General features: G+C 41.1%; 1 non-coding gene across 1 annotated transcript; it reads left to right on the top strand.

Annotated features, from left to right (window-relative positions):
* Nucleotides 1-24,205: 24,205 nt before the first annotated feature.
* Nucleotides 24,206-24,313, top strand: LOC130955876 (small nucleolar RNA R71). The gene has a single exon (XR_009076933.1). It is a non-coding gene; the product is annotated as a small nucleolar RNA R71 (small nucleolar RNA).
* Nucleotides 24,314-25,995: the final 1,682 nt, after the last annotated feature.

Genomic DNA, 25,995 nt, shown 5'->3' with positions numbered 1-25,995 from the left:
TAATGTGCTAGAATTAAGAATGAGTGGGTTAAGCGTAGGCTTAAAGTTGGTTGCAAGGGTTGTTCATATGGTAAGGCCATTTAGGTAGTGGCTAAGTGAATTGATGGCCTCAATCATATACATGCATTCATACATACAACAATGGACATATAGAGTTAAACAAAGTAAGGATCGCAATCATAGAGAGAGAACAATGCACACAAGAAGGAAGATAAGTGACTATAAAATGTAGCCACGCAATAAGGCTCAAAACTCACTTGCTTGTGTTCTTAACTCAAAATCCATGTTCCAAAGTACAATCTCCGAACAAGCTTAGCATCAAAAGTTTTTTCAAAATTGGTAAGGTTGCCCTAAAATCTTAGTTTCCTAGGAGAGAATTCATTACTCCAACCAAGTAGACTTATCATGCAAATGGTGTCAAAGAAAACCTAATCATGTAATCTATCCTAACTAACAAAGAGATTCAAAAGTTTATTCGGGTGTTACCTATGGAGATCGGTTGGCCGACCTCCCCACACTTAAAACTTAGCATGGTCCTCCGTGCTATAAGTGATGCACAATGGGTGGCCAGATCCGGAATGTCTTTCATCTCCCTCGTTAGTGCTATTTCCGCTTGAGGTTGCAGTGGACATGGAGATATCCAATTCTTCTATAGGTGGGGTGACAATACTTAGAAGCTTCTTCACATGAGCATATCGGCGTTGGTTTCGCCGTTCATAACGGTCCAACTTCTTGTGAAGGTCTTCAAGGCGTTGGTTGGATGATTTCGGTGGTGCGGATGAAGTAGTGAGGTTGCTTGCGGGCATGGCCATGCCAAGGTCCTCGGTAACCACCGGTGGTTTGAGGCACCTCCCGGTCAGAATAATATCACCATTGACCGGGATTATGGCCTTCCGGTCCTTGGTCTCACGGTGAACACCGGCCGCTGCGACTAACTTGGTTACCAAAGCGGGAAAGGGCAAGTTTCCTTTAGCCTGAATACGCCCCATAGCTTGTCAGATGACATGTGTGATGTCGACCGGCTTCTCGGTTAGGACGCACAAACCAATAGGGCAAGCTCAGTGGTAATAGATGACCTATGGGTGCTTGGAAGCACATAATGAGCTAAGATTTGGGCCCATACCCTGGCTTCTTGGGTGAGGGCACGTGCATCGATGCCCTTGGGCCTCGGCTTTATTCTCCCTCGAATCCAAGATGAATCGGGTATGGCTATAACTCAGAGAATTGCATCCCATTTGAACCCATATTCGCAACGTGCTGACAAGACATCTTGATAAGCGTCATATCCATCCGCTAATGGCCCGGTCTTCAACACTCCTTGGATGGCTTCCTTCATGATCGGGACTTGATTTCGGTGCACAAAAATTGATGTGAGAAGGGGTGAGTGGTAGTTGGAGTAAAATTCCACCACCCAGGATAAGTTGGCCTCCTTTGGTTGTCTCATTAGAAACCCCTATTGCCTCCGCTCAATGCGGGGCATCACCATCGGAGCGATGTGAGCCGGAAGGACTAGAAGAGGCTCCGAGTGATAGTTTCGCTTGGTCATTATGGGGTAGACAAGTTCGCAGTAGCGGTTAGGAAACTTGTTTGAGTCCTTTGGAGGATTATCCTTCTCTAATGCATCAATGTTGGTGGTGCTCCTTGCCTTCTTGAGGAACGGCTTGGCCTTAGGCTCTTGGCGCGCTCTATTGGCGGTTGATTTCTTTTGGGCTTTTACCTTGTCCTTCTTGATGACCATTGGTGCACGAAATTGTGATCTCTACTTTGCACAATTCAAACAATCCCCGGTAATGGCTCCAAAAACTTGGTGCTCAATACCATGGTCTAAACATAATTTCACAACTTCGCACAACTAACCAGCAAGTGCACTGGGTCGTCCAAGTAATAAACCTTACGCGAGTAAGGGTCGATCCCACGGAGATTGTTGGTATGAAGCAAGCTATGGTCATCTTGTAAATCTCAGTCAGGCAGATTCAAATGGTTATGAATGATTTATGAATAAAGCATAAAACATAAAGATAGAGATACTTATGTAATTCATTGGTGAGAATTTTAGATAAGCGTATGGAGGTGCTTTGTCCCTTCCGTCTCTCTACTTTCTTACTGTCTTCATCCAATCCTTCTTACTCCTTTCCATGGCAAGCTGTATGTTGGGCATCACCGTTGTCAATGGCTACAGTCTCATCCTCTCAGTGAAAATGTTCAACGCGCTCTGTCACAGCACGGCTAATCATCTGTCAATTCTCAATCAGGTTGGAATAGAATCCAGTGATTCTTTTGCGTCTGTCACTAACGCCCAGCCTTCAGGAGTTTGAAGCTCGTCACAGTCATTCAATCCTTGAATCCTACTCAGAATACCACAGACAAGGTTTAGACCTTCCGGATTCTCTTGAATGCCGCCATCAATTCTAGCTTATACCATGAAGATTCTGATTAAGGAATCCAAGAGATAAACGTTCAAGCCTTGTTTGCTTGTAGAACGGGAGTGGTTGTCAGGCACGCGTTCATATGTGAGAATGATGATGAGCGTCACATAATCATCACATTCATCATGTTCTTGGGTACGAATGAACATCTTAGAACAAGAATAAGCTGAATTGAATAGAAGAACAATAGTAATTGCATTAATACTTGAGGTACAGCAGAGCTCCACACCTTAATCTATGGTGTGTAGAAACTCCACCGTTGAAAATACATAAGAACAAGGTTCAGGCATGGCCGTGAGGCCAGCCCCCATACTCTAAGAACTAGACGTCCAAAGATGATCAAAAGATCTAAAGTGATCTAAAGATCTAAAGATGATAATACAACAGCAAAAGGTCCTATTTGTATAGAACTAGTAGCCTAGGGTTTACAGAAATGAGTAAATGACATAAAAATCCACTTTCGGACCCACTTGGTGTGTGCTTGGGCTGAGTATTGAAGCTTTCATGTGTAGAGACTTTTCTTGGAGTTAAACGCCAACTTTTGTGCCAGTTTGGGCGTTTAACTCCCATTCTTGTGCCAGTTCCGGCGTTTAACGCTGGGCAGTTTTGAGCTGATTTGGAACGCCAGTTTGGGCCATCAAATCTCGGGCAAAGTATGGACTATTATACATTTCTGGAAAGCCTAGGATGTCTACTTTCCAACGCAATTAAGAGCGCGCCAATTGGGCTTCTGTAGCTCCAGAAAATCCACTTTGAGTGCAGGGAGGTCAGAATCCAACAACATCTGCAGTCCTTTTCAGCCTCTGAATCAGATTTTTGCTCAGGTCCCTCAATTTCAGCCAGAAAATACCTGAAATCACAGAAAAACACACAAACTCATAGCAAAGTCCAAAAAAGTGAATTTTAACTAAAAACTAATAAAAATATAATAAAAACTAACTAAAACATACTAAAAACATACTAAAAAACAATGCCAAAAAGCGTATAAATTATCCGCTCATCAACCATCCTGTGAAAGTGGAAAGGAGAGAATATCAAACCCAAAGAAATACAAATAAATGGGAAGCATGCGAGTGAGAGATTATGCCATAGGAAAATAAGCGTCTTTACTACATGACAGCTGCAACATGTAACCAAGACAATATTTGTAAACAGGACAAGTCACTAGCATGGGATGTAAGGGAGATATAAGCATGCAAGTAAGAGGCATGAGAAGTGTACACCCAAACATCAATAATGGAAAGCTAGTCATAATGAGGTGGCCAAGTAAAATGTGAAACGTAAAGAGTGGTATACTCGAGGCACATAGGACTACCCAAGTTAGTGGGAAAGAGCACTAATTGGAAAGCAATGAGTCAAAATGAGTTCAAAAGGTCATGTGTGCTCTTCATCAAATACTTGGTGTGCATCTTTTTTGTAATAAACAAGTGGAGGGGATGGAGCAATGCAACATCCCACAAAGCAACATTAGTCATCATAGTGCACCACAATTGCAATAAAATCAAGCATAACAACTAATCTACCAATGCAAAAGAAGTCATGACCCACAACACCTATAAAGAAGTAGGAAAGTAAAAACAAGGGCAAACAAGCAATGAAGAGTGAAAAGGGAGAGGAGCTACTTAAAAGAAAACAAAATTAACTAACTAAAGAAGGAAAAAGAGATAAGCAAAACAAGGAGGAGAGTAGGTAAGAGTACCTTGGGAGGGAGAGAGGTAATGGAGGTATAGGTGAGAGAGAGGAGTAGAAGAAAGGTAGAGAAATAGAGGAGAGAGAAAATATGGGGGCCGCCGGATGTGGGTGGTCGCCGGAGGTAGTGCCGCCGGTAGGGGCTGAGAGGGGGGTGGAGTGGTATAGAGGAGAGGATTGAAGAAAGAAGATGGAGAATGGTAGAAGGGGAGAGAAATTGAAATGTAGGTGTGCTAGTTTATTTCTCACGTAGCAAGATCGACGCGTGCGCGCACGCTGCGCACTCCCGCAGGTGGGCAGGGGCAGGAAGGACACGCGCGCGCCAGGTGCGCGCATGCGTGAAAGTGGTTGTGCCAGTAGCCCAATGTTAGCCCAGGAGTTTTGCAACTCTCTGGACTTTGTACCAAAAGTTGGCTGCAAAAGTGGTGGCGCGCGCGCACAGTGTGCGGACGCGCGGGGGCCGTGGTGAGTAGATTGGCGTGTGCGCGGCATATACACGTGCGCGGCAGTGGTGTTGTACCTCTGGCTCAAAGCTGGCCTAGGTATGGCGCAACTCTCTGGAAAATGAACCAGAGGTGCGGCAGGGCAATCGACGCGGTCGCAGTACGTGCGCTCGCGCGTCGATTCCCGTGGTGGCAGATGGGTGCGTGCGCACCAGGTGCGCGCACGTGCAAAGGGGGTTGGGCACGGGGCATGAAGTTAGATCAGTGTTTGCCTAACTCTCTGGAATTTAGCGCAGATGCTGCATCCGCCGATGGGCGCGCACGCGCACAGCGCGTAGGCGCGCCACACCCCGCTTTTTTTCATGAAAATGAAGAATGCACATCTTATCACAGATTCAGCAGGTAGCTAGCCAAGGGCAAAAAAAAACACCTAAAACTTCATGTAAGACCTAGAAATGGGGTGTTTTCTACCATTCAAGTGATCCATAGTGCAAACTTCTATGAACAATAAAATCAAGTCTAGCTAAACAAGTCAATGACTAAGCAATCACAAATCACAGAAGAGTCCAATGGCTATATACAAAGAGGGCAAAAAGATAGATCTCACCATGGTGGGGTGTCTCCCACCTAGCACTTTTGTTTAACGTTTTTAACTTGGACTTCCACTAGCTCAATGCTCTTTATCAGGAGGTACATCTTCCAAAAGGAATACCTCAATCTCCTTGATGCTCTTCCTTTGCTCACCATGATACAATTTGCGACGGTGCCCATTTATCTTGAAAATATCCGGACTTGAGGGATGGCGCAAATGGTAAACTCCATAAGGTTCCGCTTTCTCTACTTGATAAAGTCCCTCCCATCTCGATCTTAGCTTTCTGGGCAACAATCTCAAACTTGAATTGTAAAGGAGGACTAGTTCACCGGGCCTAAATTCCCTTCTCCTGATGTTCTTATCATGGATGGCTTTCATCTTCTCTTTGTAAAGCCTAGAGTTGTCATAGGCCTCTAATCTCAAACATTCTAATTCCCCAATTGAAGCTTTCTCTCAACTCCGGCCCCACCCAAATTTAGATTGCATTCTTTGATGGCCCAATATGCTTTGTGTTCAATTTCTACCGGTAAGTGGCAAGCTTTACCATACACCAACCGAAAGGGACTCATGCCAATCGGCGTTTTGTATGTCGTTCAGTATGCCCAAAGTGCGTCGGTAAGCTTGGCACTCCAATCTTTTCTACTAGGCTTCACAATTCTTTCCAATACATGCTTGATTTCCCGATTGGAAACCTCGGCTTGGCCGTTCGTTTGGGGGTGATAGGCCGTGACAACTTTATGTATGATGCCGTACTTCTTCATGAGCCCTTCCATTCTTTTGTTGCAAAAGTGTGAACCTTGGTCACTCACAATTGCTCGCGGTGACCCAAAGTGACAAATTATATTATTCCTCACAAAAGAGAGAACAACATTAGCATCATCCGTCTGGGTGGGTATCGCTTCCACCCATTTGGACACATAATCGACGTCTAGTAGAATGTAGAGAAAACCATTAGAGTTTGGGAATGGCCCCATGAAGTCGATACCCCATACATCAAAGATTTCACAAAATAGCATGTTTTGTTGGGGGATTTCATCCTTCTTAGAGATATTACCAAATCTAAGGCATTGAGAACAAGATTTGCAATAAAGAGAAGAGTCTTTAAGAAGGGTTCGCCACCAAAATCCACAATCAAGGACCTTTCTTGCCGTCCTTTGAGGTCCATAATGTCCACCTCCCTTGGAGGAATGACAAGCATCCAAGAATGCTTGGAATTCGGTTTGGGGGATGCACCTTCGGACTACTTGGTCCGCTCCACATCTCCAAAGGTAGGGATCATCCCATACATAATATTTGGATTCGCTTTTTAACTTATTCTTTTGATGTTTAGAGAGGTTAGGAGGAAAAGTGCGGGAAACCAAGTAGTTTGCTATTGGAGCATACCAAGGAATAACTTTCGAGATTGAGTGCAAGCCCTCAAGGGGAAAAAAATCATTGATAGGAGCGGTATCACCGTTGGTGTGCTCAAGGCGACTTAAGTGATCTGCCACTAGGTTTTGCGAACCACTCCTATCTTTGATTTCCAAATCAAATTCTTGCAACAATAAAACCCATCTAATCAATCTCGGTTTGGATTCCTTTTTAGCCAACAAATATTTTAACGCCGCATGATCCGAGTACACTACTACCTTAGAACCAAGAAGATAGGGCTCAGAATTTATCCAAAGCAAAAACAATAGCCAAGAGTTCCTTCTCGGTAGTAGTGTAATTGGATTGGGCTCCATCTAGTGTTTTGATGCATAGGCTATGACATATGGATTCTTACCCTCGCGTTGTGCTAACGCGGTTCCCACCGCGTAGTTTAAAGCATCGCATATTATTTCGAACGACCGACTCCAATCCGGTCCTCTTACGATAGGAGCTTGTGTCAATGCCACTTTAAGCTTGTCGAAAGCTTCCATGCACTCCTTGCTTAGATCAAACTCAATGTCCTTTTGCAATAGTCGAGATAGAGGCAATGCTACCTTACTAAAGTCCTTGATAAATCTTCGGTAAAATCCTACATGTCCAAAGAACGAACGGACTTCCCTCTCGGAGGAGGGGTAAGGCAAGCTAGAGATAAGATTGATTTTTGCCGAATCTACGGAAATACCTTCTTTGGAAATAATATGTCCTAAAACAATGCCTTGCTTAACCATGAAATGTCACTTTTCAAAATTTAAGACAACGTTTGATTTAGTGCATCTTTCCAAAACTTTTTCAAGATTATCCAAGCAATGATCAAAAGAATCACCATACACGTTGAAATCATCCATGAAAACTTCCATGCATTGCTCTAGAAAATCCGCAAATATGCTCATCATGCACCTTTGGAAAGTTGTCGGCGCATTGCATAAGCCGAATGGCATACGCTTATAAGCATAAGTCCCAAAGAGGCAAGTAAATGTTATTTTTTCTTGATCTTCTAGAGCAATGTGTATTTGGAAGTACCCCGAATAACCGTCTAGAAAACAATAATGAGATTTATCGGCTAATCGATCAAGTATTTGGTCGATAAATGGTAGTGGGAAATGGTATTTTCTGGTGGCCGCATTAAACCTTCGATAGTCGATGCACACCCTCCAAGAGTTTTTCACCCTTGTTGCTATAAGCTCCCCGCTCTCATTCTTAATTGTGGTCACCCCAGATTTCTTTGGCACGACTTGGACCGGGCTCACCCATTCACTATCCGAAATGGGGTAGATGATGTCTGCTTCTAGTAGCCGGGTGACCTCTTTTTTCACAACCTCTAGAATGGTAGGATTGAGTCGCCTTTGAGGTTGTCGAACGGGTCTAGCTCCTTCTTCGAGGAATATTCGGTGCTCGCATACTTGGGGGCTTATTCCCACTAGATCTGCCAAGCTCCACCCTATGGCCATTTTTTTCTTCCTCAAGATACATAGCAACTTTTCTTCTTGTTGAGGATTTAGTTCCTTTGCAATAATCACGGGAAACTTGTGGACTTCATCAAGATATGAGTACTTTAGGTGGGGTGGTAGTGGCTTTAATTCTACCTTTTGGTCTGGACATGAGGCTTGAACTTCTGGATGATCCGGATGGGGTAATGTGTTCGCTTCACTTGGATTTTCACTTGTGTCTTCAATCATATACTTCTCATCTAACTTTGCAAAATGTACTTCAGCCACAATGTTGTCAACTGGGTCATACCGAAATAGAGAATGATTCTCCGGTGGGTGTTTCATTGCTTCTTCTAGGCTAAAACTCACGACTCTCCCATCTATTTCAAACGAGTAAGTTCCCGAGTAGGCATCAAACTTGAATCTAGAGGTCCTCAAAAATGGTCTCCCAATTAGGATAGATGATGCCCTCTCGGACTCGCTTGATGGCATCTCAAGAACGTAAAAATCAATTGGAAACACCAACCCTTTTATATTCACCCATACATCTTCTGCAACACCTGTCACAGTTATTATGCTCTTGTCCACCAAAACAAATCTTGCCGCCGACCTCTTCAATGGTGGTAACCTCAATATACAGTAGACGGAAAGAGGCATAATGCTAACGCATGCACCGATATCACACATACAATCTAGAAATTGAACCTCATCTACGGTACAAGTGACCATGCACGGGCCCAGATCATCACACTTCTCGGGTAATGCTCCCATTAAAGTGGAAATAGAACTCCCCAATGGAATAGTCTCTAACTCAAGAATTCTATCCTTTTTCATGCATAAATCCTTAAGAAATTTTGCATATTTAGGTACTTGATGGATAGCATCGAAAAGGGGGATAGTTACCTCAACTTTCTTAAACATCTCTACCATTTTCGGGTCACGTTCTATACGCTTCCTAGCTTTCTTTGCAAGTGTAGGAAATGGGATTGGTTGAGCAATTTCTTCTTCCACGACTCTCTTATTCTTGGGGGTCTCACTTGTTGGTTGAGTCTCTTCATCCTCAACGATGACTTGTGCTTCCTCCTCCTCTTCTATTTCTTCTATCTCGATTCCCTCTTCCTCTTGAGTGATTATGATTGGACTTGGGTCCTTTACCTTCTTCTCTTTCAATTGAGTCCCAGATCTCAAGGTAATGGCATTAATGCCACCTTTGGGATTGGGTTGAGGTTGAGAGCGATGGCACTAGAATTTGGGGCTTGAGGAGCGGAAGTGGAGGGTGGGTCCATGCGTGCAAAGAGAGCTTGTATAGTAGATGTAAGACCGGTGAGGCCGGAAGCAAGTGTGGTTTGAAGCTCTTTTTGGCCTTGGAGAATAGTCCGGGGTGTATCATCTTGATTGGGAGAAGTGGAAGGGTATGTGATTTGAGGAGCTTGTGATTGGTTGGGTAGAGGTGGTGGTCGTTGATGTGGTGGTTGATAGGTTTGGTAGTGTCTTCCTTGGTTTTGTTGGGTGTATGGTTGGCTTTGGGAGTATGGTCAGTTTTGTGAGTTGTTGTTGTTCCATCTTTGATTGCCTCAATTGTTGTTGTTGTCTCTACCTCCTTGTTGGTAATTGTCCCTCCATTGGTTGGAGTTATCCCTCCAATTTTGATTAGAATTGCCACCCCCTTAATTGTAGTTTCCTCCTTGTTGAGGATACCCTTGGTTGAAATTGCTGCCTTGTTGGTAGTATCCTTGATTCGGGCGATCATAAAAGTTGTGGGTAGCCACCAAGGTGTTGTCTTCTTGAAGACTTGGGCACTTGTCCGTGTAGTGGGAATAGCAAGAACAAATGCCACACACTTTTTGGGGGACCAATTGTTGACTATATTGTTGAGGAGGTGGTGGAGGTTGTTATTGATGAGGTTGTTGTTGACCCAATTGGAGTTGCTTTAGGATGTTTGTCATCTCGCCCAAGGATTTGGCAAGAGCGGTGGTCTTGCTACTAGAGGATACTTCATTCACGGTCTTTGGGTGGTTGACTCTCTGTCTAACATGTTGGTTGGACTCGGCCAAGTCGCCAATGAGTTGCCATGCTTCCTCCGCCGTCCTATATTTAGACAAAGAACCATTGCTAGAGGAATCCAGAAGAGTCCTATCTTGTTCTCGCATTCCTTAGCATATGTAGCCGAGCAACACTTGAGTGTTAATCATGTGGTTGGGGCATGCGTCAAGAAGTTTGCGAAACCGCTCCCAATACTCGCATACGGGTTCCGTTTCGCCTTGCACAATGCATGAGATCTCCTTCCTTAGCTTGTCCATCCTTTCCACAGGCAAGAATTTTTCTAAGAACCCTCTTCTAAGCAAGTCCCAATCAGAAATAACATCACTAGGTAGAGTGTAAAACCACTCTTTAGCTTTATCCTCAAGAGAGAATGGGAAAGCAAACAACCATATAGCAACTTCATCGGATCCTTCCCGTCTAGTTGTTGAGCATACACTATGAAAATCCTTGAGGTGTCGAATAGGATCTTGTGCGGGAAGTCCATGGAACTTAGGTAGGAGGTGAATCAAAGCGCTCTTGAGTTCAAAATTCGCGTTCAAGTTTGGATGAAGCACATGAACGGGTTGAAGAACATAATTCGGTACACCCGCTTTCTTGAGATTATCTCTCTTTGGAGCGGCCATGGTATCGGCACCTAGATCAAAAGAAGAACTGTTAATAGTACCAACGGAAGAATAGCTAGTGCCTTCTTCGAATGACGGTTCGGAGTCCACTTCGGGTAAGGTTGGTAAATTGGTAGGAACTTTTTCACCTTCCCCAAAGGTTAACCGCCTCCGAGCTTGCCTAATGTGAAGTAAAGTTCGTTCAATTTCTGGATCAAATGGGGTTAAGCTCGGATTCGGTTGTGAACGCGTCATACAATAAAGGGAATGTAAAGCTCATGGTAACAAGTGGAATTAGACAAAGATTAATCCTATGTCAATCAAACAAAGAAGCAATCAAGAGAAAATGTAAGTATGTACATATACACATATTTACACTAAACAAAAACGTGGAACACATAAGCAAATCCCCGGCAACGGCGCCATTTTGATAAACAAAATTTTGCATGTCGATATAGAATTTAATAGTGAATACAATCGTTAGTATAGTCCAACCGACACTCAAATCTCGCATCAAACAATTCTACAATCTATAATCGAGAGTATTAATCTCCCAAGTCGTCCTCCCTTGGAATTGCCATGAATGCATGTTATTGATTAGGAAGCCTTTGTTGTGGTTTTTGAAGATTGGTGTACTTGTTCAATACTAGTGCAAGCTAGCAAAAGTAGATAACAAACAATCAATATTAAAGGACTTGGCCAAGGGTCAACATTGGAAGTTCTATCACTATAGTTTCCTTCAATTTTGATAACAATTAAGTCTTGCTTCACTTAGTTTACCTCTAATTATAGAGGAGATTCAAGTGAAAGTAACTAGCTTGAGTCACAAGTCCTAGCTTCACCCTAAGGGAATCTAGCTTTAGTGCACTCCAAACCAATTAGCAATTCTTAATTCTCAATCAACAATTGACATCCACTATTCAAGTTTTTTCCAATGGTTCAAACCCTAAGCCAAGTGAAAGACTTTTACTCCATAACTAGTGTTGGAATTTTATCAAACATTTGGTGAGCATTCATAAGAGGCATTATGAAATTGAAATGAAGAATTGAATTCAAGAGATCTAAATCACACAATCATCAATAGTTGAACAATTACAAGTAATAGATATGAAGGTACCTCAAGTCACTAGTTCCAAATCCAAGTAACAAAGTCAAAGCTAGATCCAAAGTGAGAGGATCAAAAGAACATAAATTGAGAATAGGAGAAGAGTAGATCTACTAATTGCATCAAAATAAAAGTGTATTACAATGGATCTCACCAAGAAAATCAAAGGAGAATTGCAATGGAGAATGAAATCCTAGAGAGAGGTTGGAGATTCTCTCTCAACCCAAAATGTAACCAACTCTAGGAAAATATCTAAGAAAGTGTAAAAATGAGTGAATCCACCAAAACCTTTAATCCTTGGCCTTCTTAAGCTTTTTTCCACCAAAACTCTTCCCTAAAACAGGGTTTCTAACTGCCTCCACGCACTGGTCACGTGCCTCTTTAAAAATCACGTGTGGCAATCGGCGCGTACGCGCACAGCACGTGTACGCGCCCCTGGGGAAATCGCAATCCGCGTGTAGGCGTAATGTGCACGGGCGCGTTCATGAGGATCATGGCCTAGCCGCTAAACGCGCCGGCTCGTAGCTTGGCTCCTGGCTTTGGCTCTGGTGGTGCAAATTTGCACGGACGCGCCATGTGCGCGCGCACGCCGCTGCTGAAGTTTCCAAAGCTCAATTTTCCATGCTCATTTCCTTTATGCATGCTCCCATTCTCTCCTCCAAGTCATCCGTGCCCTATAAACTCTGAAACCACATAACACACGGGTCACGGTATCGAATGGTACTAGAGGAGGATTAAAAATATATCTAATTTAGTACAAAAGAAGCATGTATTCATCCATGTGGCAAAATTGGGAAAGGAACACAAAATCATGTATTTTCATATGAATAAGTTGGTAGGATCATTAATAAAACCCTCAAAATTAATACAAGATAAACCCTAAAAATGGGGTTTATCAGTGCGTGCGCACTGGAGGTGAAAAACAGGCACGCACAAGGCTGTGGGTACGCACAGGACTCTGTTCCTGCAACAAAAATTATGCCTCTAAAGTACCAAACATGACATCCAAAACAGGTTTTCAAGTCCTAAAACACTATAAAACTCCAAAAACATATTATTCCACTAAAATTATCTAATAAACACCAAAATGAAACTAAACCAACCAAGAAACATAACTAATTATTCAAGAAATAAAAGCTAAAAGAGAGGAAGTTAGAAGGATATTACCATGGTGGGGTGTCTCCCACCTAGAACTTTGGTTTAAAGTCCTCAAGTTGGACATTTAGTTGGAGCTCACATCAAGGAAGCTTGTGCTTCCATCCATCCTTGAGTTGTAACTATACTTGCTCTTCCATAATCCTCCGGGATTCCAAACAAAGTACATTAAGCTCTTAAGCAACCTCAAGCAAGAATTTGGGATCCACAATTGCTGGTTGTAGAGTTGTATGCCCGGATCCCATACTTTAGTTTCTCTATCATCCTCTTGTTGACTCTTGCTCTTGCACTTGGATGAATAACCTCCAAATTTTCCTTTGAAGCACCCAACTAAACCTTAGAATCCTTTTAATTGAGCCTTGCACCACTTGTTCCTTGAATTCCATTGGCAACTAACATCCAATCTTTCATTACGTAACGCTCCAAGAAGCACCCTAAGTTGATAATCCGTTTTGAAGAGAGCAAATTGATGTGGGCCTATGGAGCTCATTGAAGATATTGTTACCCATTCAATTTGTCCTTGGGGTGGAGTCATTCTATTAAGCTCTTGCACAATTACTTCCACTTCTTGGGTGTCTACTTCTTCCTTACCACTTTTTTCTAGCTCTTCCCTATCTTTCTCAAAATCCAAGGGAAAAGCTTCATCAAGATAATTGAGGGGGTTGATCAAGGTAGACAAAAAATTATTGATGATGCAATCCACTTCTTGATCAGACTCCCTCAATTCTCTATCTACCCTTCTGGTTCACTAGTTCTACCTTCCTCCCCTTTTTGCAATTCTTGTCCTAGCTCTTCTTCTTTCCCTTGAGACTCCATGTTCTCCTCCTCTCTATACTCTTTCATTACTACTTCACATTCTTCAAAGAAAATGTCTTGATTGCTTGAGCTTAGTAGGGTCAAGCGGTTCACCGTTTCGGCTATGGTGGCAATTGATAGGCAAAATTGTGACTCATACTTTTTATAACTCGAATAATTCCTAGTAATGGCTCCAAAAACTTGGTGCACAATACTATGGTTCACACATATTCTTCACAACTTTGCACAACTAACCAGCAAGTGCACTGGGTCGTCCAAGTAATAAACCTTACGTGAGTAAGGGTCGATCCCACGGAGATTGTCGGCTTGAAGCAAGCTATGGTCATCTTGTAAATCTCACTCAGGCGGATTCTAATGGTTATAATGGTTTTCGAATATAAAGATAAATAAAGCATAAAATAGAGATAGAGATACTTATGTAATTCATTAGTGAGAATTCCAGATAAGCGCATGAAGATACTGTGTTCCTTCTGAATCTCTGCTTTCTTACTGCTTTCATGCAATCATTCTTACTCCTTTCAATGGTAAACTGTATGTTTGGGTTTCACCGGCGTCAATGGCTACCTCTCGTCCTCTCAGTGAAAATGGTCCAAATATGTTGTCACCGCACGGCTAACCATCTGTCGGTTCTCGATCATGTCGGAATAGGATCCATTGATCCTTTTGCGTCTGTCACTACGCCCAACACTCGTGAGTTTGAAGCTCATCACAGTCATCCCATCCTAGATCCTACTCAGAATACCACAGACAAGGTTTAGAATTTCCAGATCTCAAGAATGCTGCCAATGGATTCTAGCTTATACCACGAAGACTCCGATCTTTCGGAATGGAGGCTAAGAGATACACGCTCGATCTAAGGTAGAACGGAAGTGGTTGTCAGGCACGCGTTCATAGGTGAGAATGATGATGAGTGTCATGGGTCATCACATTCATCATGTTGAAGTGCAGCGAATATCTTAGAATAAGAATAAGCTTAATTGAATAGAAGAATAATAGTAATTGCATTAATACTCGAGGAACAGCAGAGCTCCACACCTTAATCTATGGTGTGTAGAAACTCCACCGTTGAAAATACATAAGAACAAGGTCCAGGAATGGCCGAATGGCTAGCCCCCCCAAATAGCATGTGAATTCGAAAATAGGGAAAAAGACCACTAGTACAGTAGTAAAAATTTCTATTTATACTAAACTAGATAGTAGGGTTTACAAAAATAAGTCTAAGTGCAGAAATACGCTTCCGGGGCCCACTTTGGTGTATGCTTGGGCTGAGCTTGAGCTTTACACGTTCAGATGCTTCTCTTGGAGTTAAATGCCAAGTTGTAACGTGTTTTTGGCATTTAACTTTGGTTTGTGACGTGTTTCTGGCGTTTTACTCCAGAATGCAGCATGGAGCTAGCATTGAACGCCAGTTTACGTCATTTAAACTCGAATAAAGTATGGACTATTATATATTTCTGGAAATCCCTGGATGTCTACTTTCCAACACAATTAAGAGCACGCCATTTAGAGTTTTGTAGCTCCAGAAAATCCATTTTGAGTGCAGGGAGGTCAGAATCTAACAGCATCTATAGTCCTTTTTCAACCTCCTATAAGATTTTTGCTTAGGTCCCTCAATTTCAGTCAGAAAATACCTGAAATCACATAAAAACACACAAACTCATAGTAAAGTCTAGAAATGTGAATTTTACATAAAAACTAATAAAAACATCCCTAAAAGTAGCTAGATCCTACTAAAAACTACCTAAAAACAATGCCAAAAAGTGTATAAATTATCCACTCATCAGCCATGAACTCCCCTTGCTTCCTTCGGAATCCTTCTTGTTCTTGAAAGAATGCTTGAAGGTATTGTTGTTCTTGGGGCAAGGGTTGAAAAACTTCACATTTAGGTGGAAGAAAAGGTTCAAAGGTCGGGAGTAAGGTTGTATAGTTGGAAGGTGTGTTATGTGGGTGAGGGTATTGAGGTGGTGTGTAAGGGGGTGATAGTTCATATGATTGGTGGCAATGTGTATAAGCAATTTGATTCCATGGAGGTGGATGGTGTGGCTCTTGAAGGTTTGGCGTTTGAGTGTTGTGTATGGGGTATCTTTCATATCTTTGGGTTTGATATGCACATAGGGGAGGGTTTGGGGGAGAATTTGGCTCGTTGTATGATGAGCGGATAATTTGTACGCTTTTTGGCATTTGTTTTAGTATATTTTTAGTATGTTTTAGTTAGTTTTTAGTATATTTTTATTAGTTTTTAGTTAAAATTCACTTTTCTAGACTTTACTATGAGTTTGTGTGTTTTTCTGTGATTTCAGGTATTTTCTGGTTGAAATTGAGGGACCTGAGCAAAAATCTGATTCAGAGACTGAAATGGACTGCAGATGCTGTTGGATTCTGACTTCCCTGCACTCGAAGTGGATTTTCTGGAGCTACAGAAGCCCAATTGGTGCGCTCTCAATGGCGTTGGAAAGTAGACATCCTGGGCTTTCCAGCAATGTATAATACTCTATACTTTGCCCAAGATTTGATGGCCCAAACCGGCGTTCCAAATCAGCTCAAAACTGCCCGGCGTTAAACGCCGGAACTGGCACAAGAATGGGAGTTAAACGCCCAAACTGGCACAAAAGCCGGCGTTTAACTCCAAGAAGAGTCTCTACACGAAAATGCTTCAATGCTCAGCCCAAGCACACACCAAGTGGGCCCGGAAGTGGATTTTTCTGTCATTTACTCATTTCTGTAAACCTTAGGCTACTAGTTCTTTATAAATAAGACCTTTTGCTATTGTATTTTCATCTTGGGATCTTAGATCATCTTTAGATCTTTGAATCTTTTGATCCTTGATCATTTGGAGTCTTTTGATCATGTATTGGGAGGCTGGCCATTCGGCCATGCCTAGACCTTGTTCTTATGTATTTTCAACGGTGGAGCTTCTACACACCATAGATTAAGGTGTGGAGCTCTGCTGTACCTCGAGTATTAATGTAATTACTATTATTCTTCTATTCAATTCAGCTTGTTCTTATTCCAAGATATTCATTCGCACTCAAGAACTTGATGAATATGATGATTATGTGACGCTCATCATCATTCTCACTTATGAACGCGTGCCTGACAACCACTCCTGTTCTACAAGCAAACAAGGCTTGAATGTCTATCTCTTAGATTCCTTAATCGGAATCTTCTTGGTATAAGCTAGAATTGATGGCGGCATTCAAGAGAATCCGAAAGGTCTAAACCTTGTCTGTGGTATTCTGAGTAGGATTCAATGATTGAATGACTGTGACGAGCTTCAAACTCCTGAAGGCTGGGCGTTAGTGACAGACGCAAAAGAATTACTGGATTCTATTCCAACCTGATTGAGAACCGACAGATGATTAGCCGTGCCGTGACAGGGTGCGTTGAACATTTTCATTGAGAGGACGGGGTTGTAGCCACTGACAACGGTGATGCCCAACATACAGCTTGCCATGGAAAGGAGTAAGAAGGATTGGATGAAGACAGTAGGAAAGCAGAGAGACGGAAGGGACAAAGCATCTCCATTTGCTTATCTGAAATTCTCACCAATGAATTACATAAGTATCTCTATCTTTATGCTTTATTCATACATCATCCATAACCATTTGAATCTGCCTGACTAAGATTTACAAGGTGACCATAGCTTGCTTCATACTAACAATCTCTGTGGGATCGACCCTTACTCGCGTAAGGTTTATTACTTGGACGACCCAGTGCACTTGCTGGTTAGTTATGCGAAGTTGTGATAAAGAGTTGAGATTGCAATTGAGCGTACCATGTTGATGGCGCCATTGATGATCAAGTTTTGATCCGGCAACAACACCAAGTTTTTGGCGCCGTTGCTGGGGATTGTTGAGTTTGGACAACTGACGGTTCATCTTGTTGCTTAGATTAGGTATTTTTCTTCAGAGTTCTTAAGAATGAATTCTAGTGTTTCAAGGTGATGTTCTTATCATCACCAAAGCTGATTGATTCTCATCAATTTAGCTCTTGAATGTAATGTCCTGCTGAAGCTTGGCTAGCCATGTCTAATTTTTTTAGACTAAAGCTTTAGACTAACATTGCATGATTCCTGGAATTCTCATTAAGAATTTTGATATCTTTATTTTCTTTTTCCACTTAACTTTCGAAAAAACCAAAAAAAGAAATTACAAAATCATAAAAACCAAAAATATTGTATGTTTCTTGTTGAATCTAGTGTCTCATGTTAAGTTTGGTGTCAATTGCATGTTTCTGTTCTTCTTGCATTCATTCATGTGTCTTAAGTGATCTTCAAGATGTTCTTGATGATTTCATTGCTCTGATCTTTGAATTCTCTTGTCTTGAGTGTTTTGTGTTTCTCATGTGCATTCTCATTTTGTTAGTGTCACTAGTATACAAACTGCTAAGTTTGGTGTATTGCATGCATTGTTATTTAATTTTAGTTGCATTTTGATTATTCCTCATTATTAAAAATCCAAAAATATTTTTAATTTGTGTCTTCTCAAGTCAATAATACAGAGAATTGAAGATTCAGAACATACAGCAGAGGAATTACACAGAAAAAGCTTGACATTCAAAACGCCCAGTGAAGAAGGCAAACTGGCGTTTAAACGCCAGCCAGGGTGCCTGGCTGGGCGTTTAACGCCCAAAAGGGTAGTGCTTTGGGCGTTAAACGCCAGAATGTGCACCATTCTGGGCGTTTAACGCCAGGATGGCACAAGAGGGAAGATTCTGTTTTCAATTCAAATTTTTTTCAAGTTTTCAAAATCTTTTCAAAATCAAATCTTTTTCAAATCAAATCTTTTCAATCAAATCTTTTTCAAAATCAATTTCTTTCCATTTTCAAAGATACTTTCTAACAATTAATGATTTGATTGAACATTTCAAGTATGTTGCCTTTTCTGTTGAGAAAGGTTTAATGTCTGAATCATATCTTTTCTTGTTAGTCAAGTCATTAATTTTTAAAATCAAATCTTTTTAAATTGTTTTTCAAATCATATCTTTTTAATCACATCTTTTTCAAAAATAGTTTTCAATCATATCTTTTTTATTTCTAATTTCAAAATCTTTTTCAAAAATCACTTGATTTTTTTTCCAATCTTAGTTTTCGAAAATCAATTACTATATTTCAAAATGTTTTTAAAATCTTTTACTTAATTTTCGAAAATTTCTTCCCCTCTTCTCACATCCTTCTATTTATGGGCTAACACTATTCCTCAATGAACAATTCGAACTCCATCTCTCTTGATAAGTTCGAATTCTTCTACTTTTTCCTTCTATTTTTCTTTTCCTCTGACACTGGTGCGCGAAATTGTGATCACTACAACTTCGCACAACTAACCAGCAAGTGCACTGGGTCGTCCAAGTAATACCTTACGTGAGTAAGGGTCGATCCCACGGAGATTGTTGGTATGAAGCAAGCTATGGTCATCTTGTAAATCTTAGTCAGGCAGACTCAAATGGATATGGTGATGAACGAAAATAACATAAAAGATAAAGATAGAGATACTTATGTAATTCATTGGTAGGAACTTCAGATAAGCGTGTGAAGATGCCTTCCCTTCCGTCTCTCTGCTTTCCGACTGTCTTCATCCAATCCTTCCTACTCCTTTCCATGGCAAGCTCGTGTAGGGTTTCACCGTTGTCAATGGCTACCTCCCATCCTCTCATTGGAAATGTTCAACGCACCCTGTCACGGCACGGCTATCCATCTGTCGGTTCTCAATCAGGCCGGAATAGAATCCAGTGATTCTTTTGCGTCTGTCACTAACGCCCCGCCTTCAGGAGTTTGAAGCACGTCACAGTCATTCAATCATTGAATCCTACTCAGAATACCACAGACAAGGTTTAGACCTTCCGGATTCTCTTGAATGCCGCCATCAGTTCTCGCCTATACCACGAAGATTCCGGTTAAAGAATCCAAGAGATATTCACTAGAGCCTCGTATGCTTGTAGAACAAGAATGGTTGTCAGTCACCTTGTTCATGGGTGAGAATGGTGATGAGTGTCAATCATCACCTTCATCAAGTTGAAGAACAAGTGATATCTTGGATAAAGAACAAGCGGAATTGAATAGAAGAACAGTAGTAATTGCATTAATACTCGAGGTACAGCAGAGCTCCACACCTTAATCTATGGTGTGTAGAAACTCCACCGTTGAAAATACATAAGAACAAAAGTGATCATTGGTTTCGGCTCCAGAGAGGGAACCAGAAGAACCAAGATGAAAATACAATAGTAAAAGGTCCTATATATAGAAAACTAGTAGCCTAGGGTGTACAGAGATGAGTAAATGACATAAAAATCCACTTCCGGGCCCACTTGGTGTGTGCTTGGGCTGAGCAATGAAGAATTTTCGTGTAGAGACTCTCCTTGGAGTTAAACGCCAGCTTTTATGCCAGTTTGGGCGTTTAACTCCCAATTAGGTGCCAGTTCCGGCGTTTAACGCTGGAATTTCTTGAGGTGACTTTGAACGCCGGTTTGGGCCATCAAATCTTGGGCAAAGTATGGACTATCATATATTGCTGGAAAGCCCAGGATGTCTACTTTCCAACGCCGTTGAGAGCGCGCCAATTGGGCTTCTGTAGCTCCAGAAAATCTACTTCAAGTGCAGGGAGGTCAGAATCCAACAGCATCTGCAGTCCTTTTGAGTCTCTGGATCAGATTTTTGCTCAGATCCCTCAATTTCAGCCAGAAAATTCCTGAAATCACAGAAAAATACACAAACTCATAGTAAAGTCCAGAAAAGTGAATTTTAACTAAAAACTAATAAAAATATAATAAAAACTCAACTAAAACTACCAAAAACATACTAAAAACAATGCCAAAAAGCGTACAAATTATCCGCTCATCACAACACCAAACTTAAATTATTGCTTGTCCTCAAGCAACTGAAAATCAAATAAGATAAAAAGAAGAGAATATACTATAGACTCCAAATTATCAATGAAACTAAGCTCCAAATTAGATGAGCGGGACTAGTAGCTTTTTGCCTCCGAACAGTTTTGGCATCTCACTTTATCCTTTGAAATTCAGAATGATTGGCTTCTTTAGGAACTCCGAATCCAGATAGTGTTATTGATTCTCCTAGTTAAGTATGATGATTCTTGAACACAGCTACTTATTGAGTCTTGGCCGTGGCCCAAAGCACTCTGTCTTCCAGTATTACCACCGGATACATACATGCCACAGACACATAATTGGGTGAACCTTTTCAGATTGTGACTCAGCTTTGCTAAAGTCCCCAATTAGAGGTGTCCAGGGTTCTTAAGCACACTCTTATTGCCTTGGATCACAACTTTATTTCTTTCTTTTTCTTTCTTTTTCTCTTTCTCCCTTTTTTTCGTTTTTCTCCTTCTTTTTCTCTATTTTTTTTTTGTATTCACTGCTTTTTCTTGCTTAAAGAATCATTTTTATGGTTTTTCAAATCCTCAGTAACATGTCTCCTTTGTCATCATTCCTTCAAGAGCCAACAATTTTAACATTCATGAACCACAAATTCAAAAGACATATGCACTGTTTAAGCATACATACAGAAAACAAAAAGTATTGTCACCACATCAAACTAATTAAGCTAGTTTTAAAGATGAATTTGAAATCCTGTACTTCTTGTTCTTTTGTGATAAAAATAGTTTTCATTTAAGAAAGGTGATGGATTCATATTCATAGCTTTAAGGCATAGACACTAAGACACTAATGATCATAAGACACAAACATGGATAAACATAAGCATAAATTTTCGAAAAACAGAAAATAAAGAACAAGGAGATTAAAGAACGGGTCCACCTTAGTGATGGCGGCTTGTTCTTCCTCTTGAAGGTCTTATAGAGTGCTTGAGCTCCTCAATATTTCTTCCTTGCCTTTGTTGCTCCTTTCTCATGATTCTTTGATCTTCTCTAATTTCATGGAGGAGAATGGAGTGTTCTTGGTGCTCCACCCTTAGTTGTCCCATGTTGGAACTTAATTCTCCTAGGGAGGTATTCAGTTGCTCCCAATAATCTTGTGGAGGAAAGTGCATCCCTTGAGGTATCTCAGGGATCTCTTGTTTGCTCCATCTTCTTCTTAGTGATGGGCTTGAGGTCATGCCTTCTCAGTTGAACCGGCTTTGGATGCCATAAATGGTTATGGAAAAACAAAAAGCAATGCATTTACCACACCAAACTTAAAAGGTTTGCTCGTCCTCGAGCAAAAGAAGAAAGAAGAGAGTAGAAGAAGAAGAAATGGAGGAGAGGGAGATGGCTTTGTGGTTAGGCCAAAAGGGGAAGAAGTAGTGGTTTGAATTTGGATGGTGAGGTAAGTGGGGTTTTATGGAGGTGAGTGGTGAAGAGAGAGATGGGATTTGATAGGTGAGGGGTTTGTGGGGATCCTGTGGGGTCCACAGATCCTTAGGTGTCAAGGAAAAGTCATCCCTGCACCAAATGGCATCAAAATTCACGTTTTGAGCCAATTCTGGCGTTAAACGCCGGGCTGGTGCCCATTTCTGGCGTTTAACGCCAGGTTCTTGCCCTTTTCTGGCGTTTAACGCCAGTCTGGTGCCCCTTTCTGGCGTTAAACGCCCATAATGGTGCCAGACTGGGCGTTAAACGCCCAACTGCTAGCCTCACTGGCGTTTAAACGCCAGTGAGTTCTTCCTCCAGGGTGTGCTGTTTTTCTTCCTGTTTTTCATTCTGTTTTTGCTTTTTCAATGGATTTTGTGACTTCTTATGATCATCAACCTACAAAAAACATAAAATAACAAAGAGAAATATATAAAATATAATCATTGGGTTGCCTCCCAACAAGCGCTTCTTTAATGTCATTAGCTTGACAGAGGACTCTCATGGAGCCTCACCTTTTCTCAGAGCAATGTTGGAACCTCCCAACACCAAACTCAGAGTTTGAATGTGGGGGTTCAACACCAAACTTAGAGTTTGGTTGTGGCCTCCCAACACCAAACTTAGAGTTTGACTGTGGGGGCTCTATTTGACCCTGATTTGAGAGAAGCTCTTCAAGCTTCCTCTCCATGGTGACAGAGGGATATCCTTGAGCCTTAAACACCAAGGACTCTTCATTCACTTGAATGATCAACTCTCCTCTATCAACATCAATCACAGCCTTTGCTGTGGCTAGGAAGGGTCTGCCAAGGATGATGGATTCATCCATGCACTTCCCAGTCTCTAGGACTATGAAATCAGTAGGGATGTAATGGTCTTCAACTTTAACCAGGACATCCTCTACAAGTCCATAGGCTTGTTTTCTTGAGTTGTCTGCCATCTCTAATGAGATTCTTGCAGCTTGCACCTCAAAGATCCATAGCTTCTCCATTACAGAGAGAGGCATGAGGTTTACACTTGACCCTAAGTCACACAGAGCCTTCTTGAAGGTCATGGTGCCTATGGTACAAGGTATTGAAAACTTCCCAGGATCTTGTCTCTTTTGAGGTAATTTCTGCCTAGACAAGTCATCCAGTTCTTTGGTGAGCAAAGGAGGTTCATTCTCCCAAGTCTCATTTCCAAATAACTTGTCATTTAGCTTCATGATTGCTCCAAGGTATTTAGCAACTTGCTCTTCAGTGACATACTCATCCTCTTCAGAGGAAGAATACTCATCAGAGCTCATGAAAGGCAGAAGTAAGTCCAATGGAATCTCTATGGTCTCATTTTGAGCCTCAGATTCCCATGGTTCCTCATTGGGGAACTCAATGGAGGTCAGTGCACGCCCACTGAGGTCTTCCTTAGTGGCGTTCACTTCCTCTTCTTCCTCTTCAAATTCGGCCATGTTGATGGCCTTGCACTCTCCTTTTGGATTTTCTTCTGTATTGCTTGGAAGAGTACTTGGAGGGAGTTCAGTAATTTTCTTGCTCAGCTGTCCCACTTGTGCCTCCAAATTCCTAATGGAGGACCTTGTTTCAGTCATGAAACTTTGAGTGGTTTTGATCAGATCAGAGACCATTGTTGCTAAGTCAGAGGTATTCTGCTTAGAACTCTCTGTCTGTTGCTGAGAAGATGATGGAAAAGGCTTGCCATTGCTAAACCTATTTCTTCCACCATTATTGTTGTTGAAACCTTGTTGAGGTCTCTCTTGATTCTTCCATGAGAAATTTGGGTGAATTCTCCATGAAGAATTATAGGTGTTTCCATAGGGTTCTCCTAGGTAATTCACCTCTTCCATTGAAGGGTTCTCAGGATCATATGCTTCTTCTTCAGATGAAGCATCCTTAGTACTGCTTGGTGCATTTTGCATTCCAGATAGACTTTGAGAGATCAAATTGACTTGTTGAGTCAATATTTTACTCTGAGCCAGAATGGCATTCAGAGCATCAATCTCAAGAACTCCTTTCTTCTGATTTGTCCCATTGTTCACAGGATTCCTTTCAGAAGTGTACATGAATTGGTTATTTGCAACCATTTCAATTAGTTCTTGAGCTTCTGCAGGCGTCTTCTTCAGATGAAGAGATCCTCCAGAAGAGCTATCCAAAGACATCTTGGATAGTTCAGAGAGACCATCATAGAAAATACCTATGATGCTCCATTCAGAAAGCATGTCAGAAGGACATTTTCTGATCAATTGTTTGTATCTTTCCCAAGCTTCATAGAGGGATTCTCCATCCTTCTGTCTGAAGGTTTGGACTTCCACTCTAAGCTTACTCAATTTTTTTGAGGTGGAAAGAACTTTGCCAAGAAGGCATTGACTAGCTTTTCCCAAGAGTCCAGGCTTTCTTTAGGTTGAGAATCCAACCATATTCTAGCTCTGTCTCTTACAGCAAAAGGGAATAGCATGAGTCTATAGACCTCAGGGTCTACCCCATTAGTCTTGACAGTGTCACAGATTTGCAAGAACTCAGCTAAAGACTGATGAGGATCTTCCAATGGAAGTCCATGAAACTTGCAATTCTGTTGCATTAGAGAAACTAATTGAGGCTTAAGCTCAAAGTTGTTTGCTCTAATGGCAGGGATAGAGATGCTTCTCCCATAGAAGTCGGGAGTAGGTGCAGTAAAGTCACCCAGCACCTTCCTTGCATTGTTGGCATTGTTGTTCTCGGCTGCCATGTGTTATTCTTCTTTGAAGAATTCGGTCAGGTCCTCTAAAGAGAGTTGTGCTTTGGCTTCTCTTAGCTTTCTCTTCAAGGTCCTTTCAGGTTCAGGATCAGCCTCAACAAGAATGCCTTTGTCTTTGCTTCTGCTCATAAGAAAGAGAAGAGAACAAGAAAATGTGGAATCCTCTATGTCACAGTATAGAGATTCCTTTAAGTGTCAGAGGAAAAGAAGAGTAGAAGACAGAAGTAGAAAATTCGAACTTATCAGAAAAAGATGGAGTTCGAATTTTGCACTAAGGGATAGTGTTAGTCCATAAATGGAAGGATGTAAGAAGAAGGGAAGTAATTTTCAAAAATTAAGTAAAAAATTTTAAAAACATTTTTGAAAAACATTACTTAATTTTCGAAAATGAAAGTGGGAAAGAAATAAAATGATTTTTGAAAAAGATTTTGAAATTAGAAGTTAAAAAGATTTGATTGAAAACTATTTTGAAAAAGATGTGATTAAAAAGATATGATTGGTTTTTTAAAAAGATGTGATTGAGAAGATATGATTTGAAAAACATTTTAAAAGATTTGATTTTGAAAATTAATAACTTGGCTATCAAGAAAAAGATATGATCCAAACATTAAACCTTTCTCAACAGAAAAGGCAACATACTTGATTTGTTGAATCAAATCATTAATTGATAGCAAGTATCTTTGAAAAAGGAAAGAAATTAATTTTGAAAAAGATTTGATTGAAAAGATTTGATTTGAAAAAGATTTGATTTTGAAAAACTTTTGAAAACTTGAAAAAAATTGATTTGAAAACAAAATCTTCCCTCTTGTGCCATCCTGGCGTTAAACGCCCAGAATGGTGCACATTCTGGCGTTTAACGCCCAAACTACTACCCTTTTGGGCGTTAAACGCCCAGCCAGGCACCCTGGCTGGCGTTTAAACGCCAGTCTGTCTTCTTCACTGGGCATTTTTGAATGCCCAGCTTTTTCTGTGTGATTCCTCTGCAGTATGTTCTGAATCTTCAATTCTCTGTATTATTGACTTGAAAAGACACAAATTAAAAATATTTTTGGATTTTTAATAATGAGGAACAATCAAAATGCAACTAAATAACAATGCATGCAAGACACCAAACTTAGCAGTTTGTATACTACTGACACTAACAAGATGAGAATGCATATGAGAAACAACAAAACACTCAAGTCAATAGAATTCAAAGATCAAAACAAGGAAATCATCAAGAACAACTTGAAGATTAGTGAAGACACATGCATAAATTCGAAAAATGCA

Source organism: Arachis stenosperma, chromosome 1, assembly GCF_014773155.1.
Source record: "Arachis stenosperma cultivar V10309 chromosome 1, arast.V10309.gnm1.PFL2, whole genome shotgun sequence".
NCBI lineage: Eukaryota > Viridiplantae > Streptophyta > Magnoliopsida > Fabales > Fabaceae > Arachis > Arachis stenosperma.
This window is presented reverse-complemented; position numbering and strand designations above follow the sequence as displayed.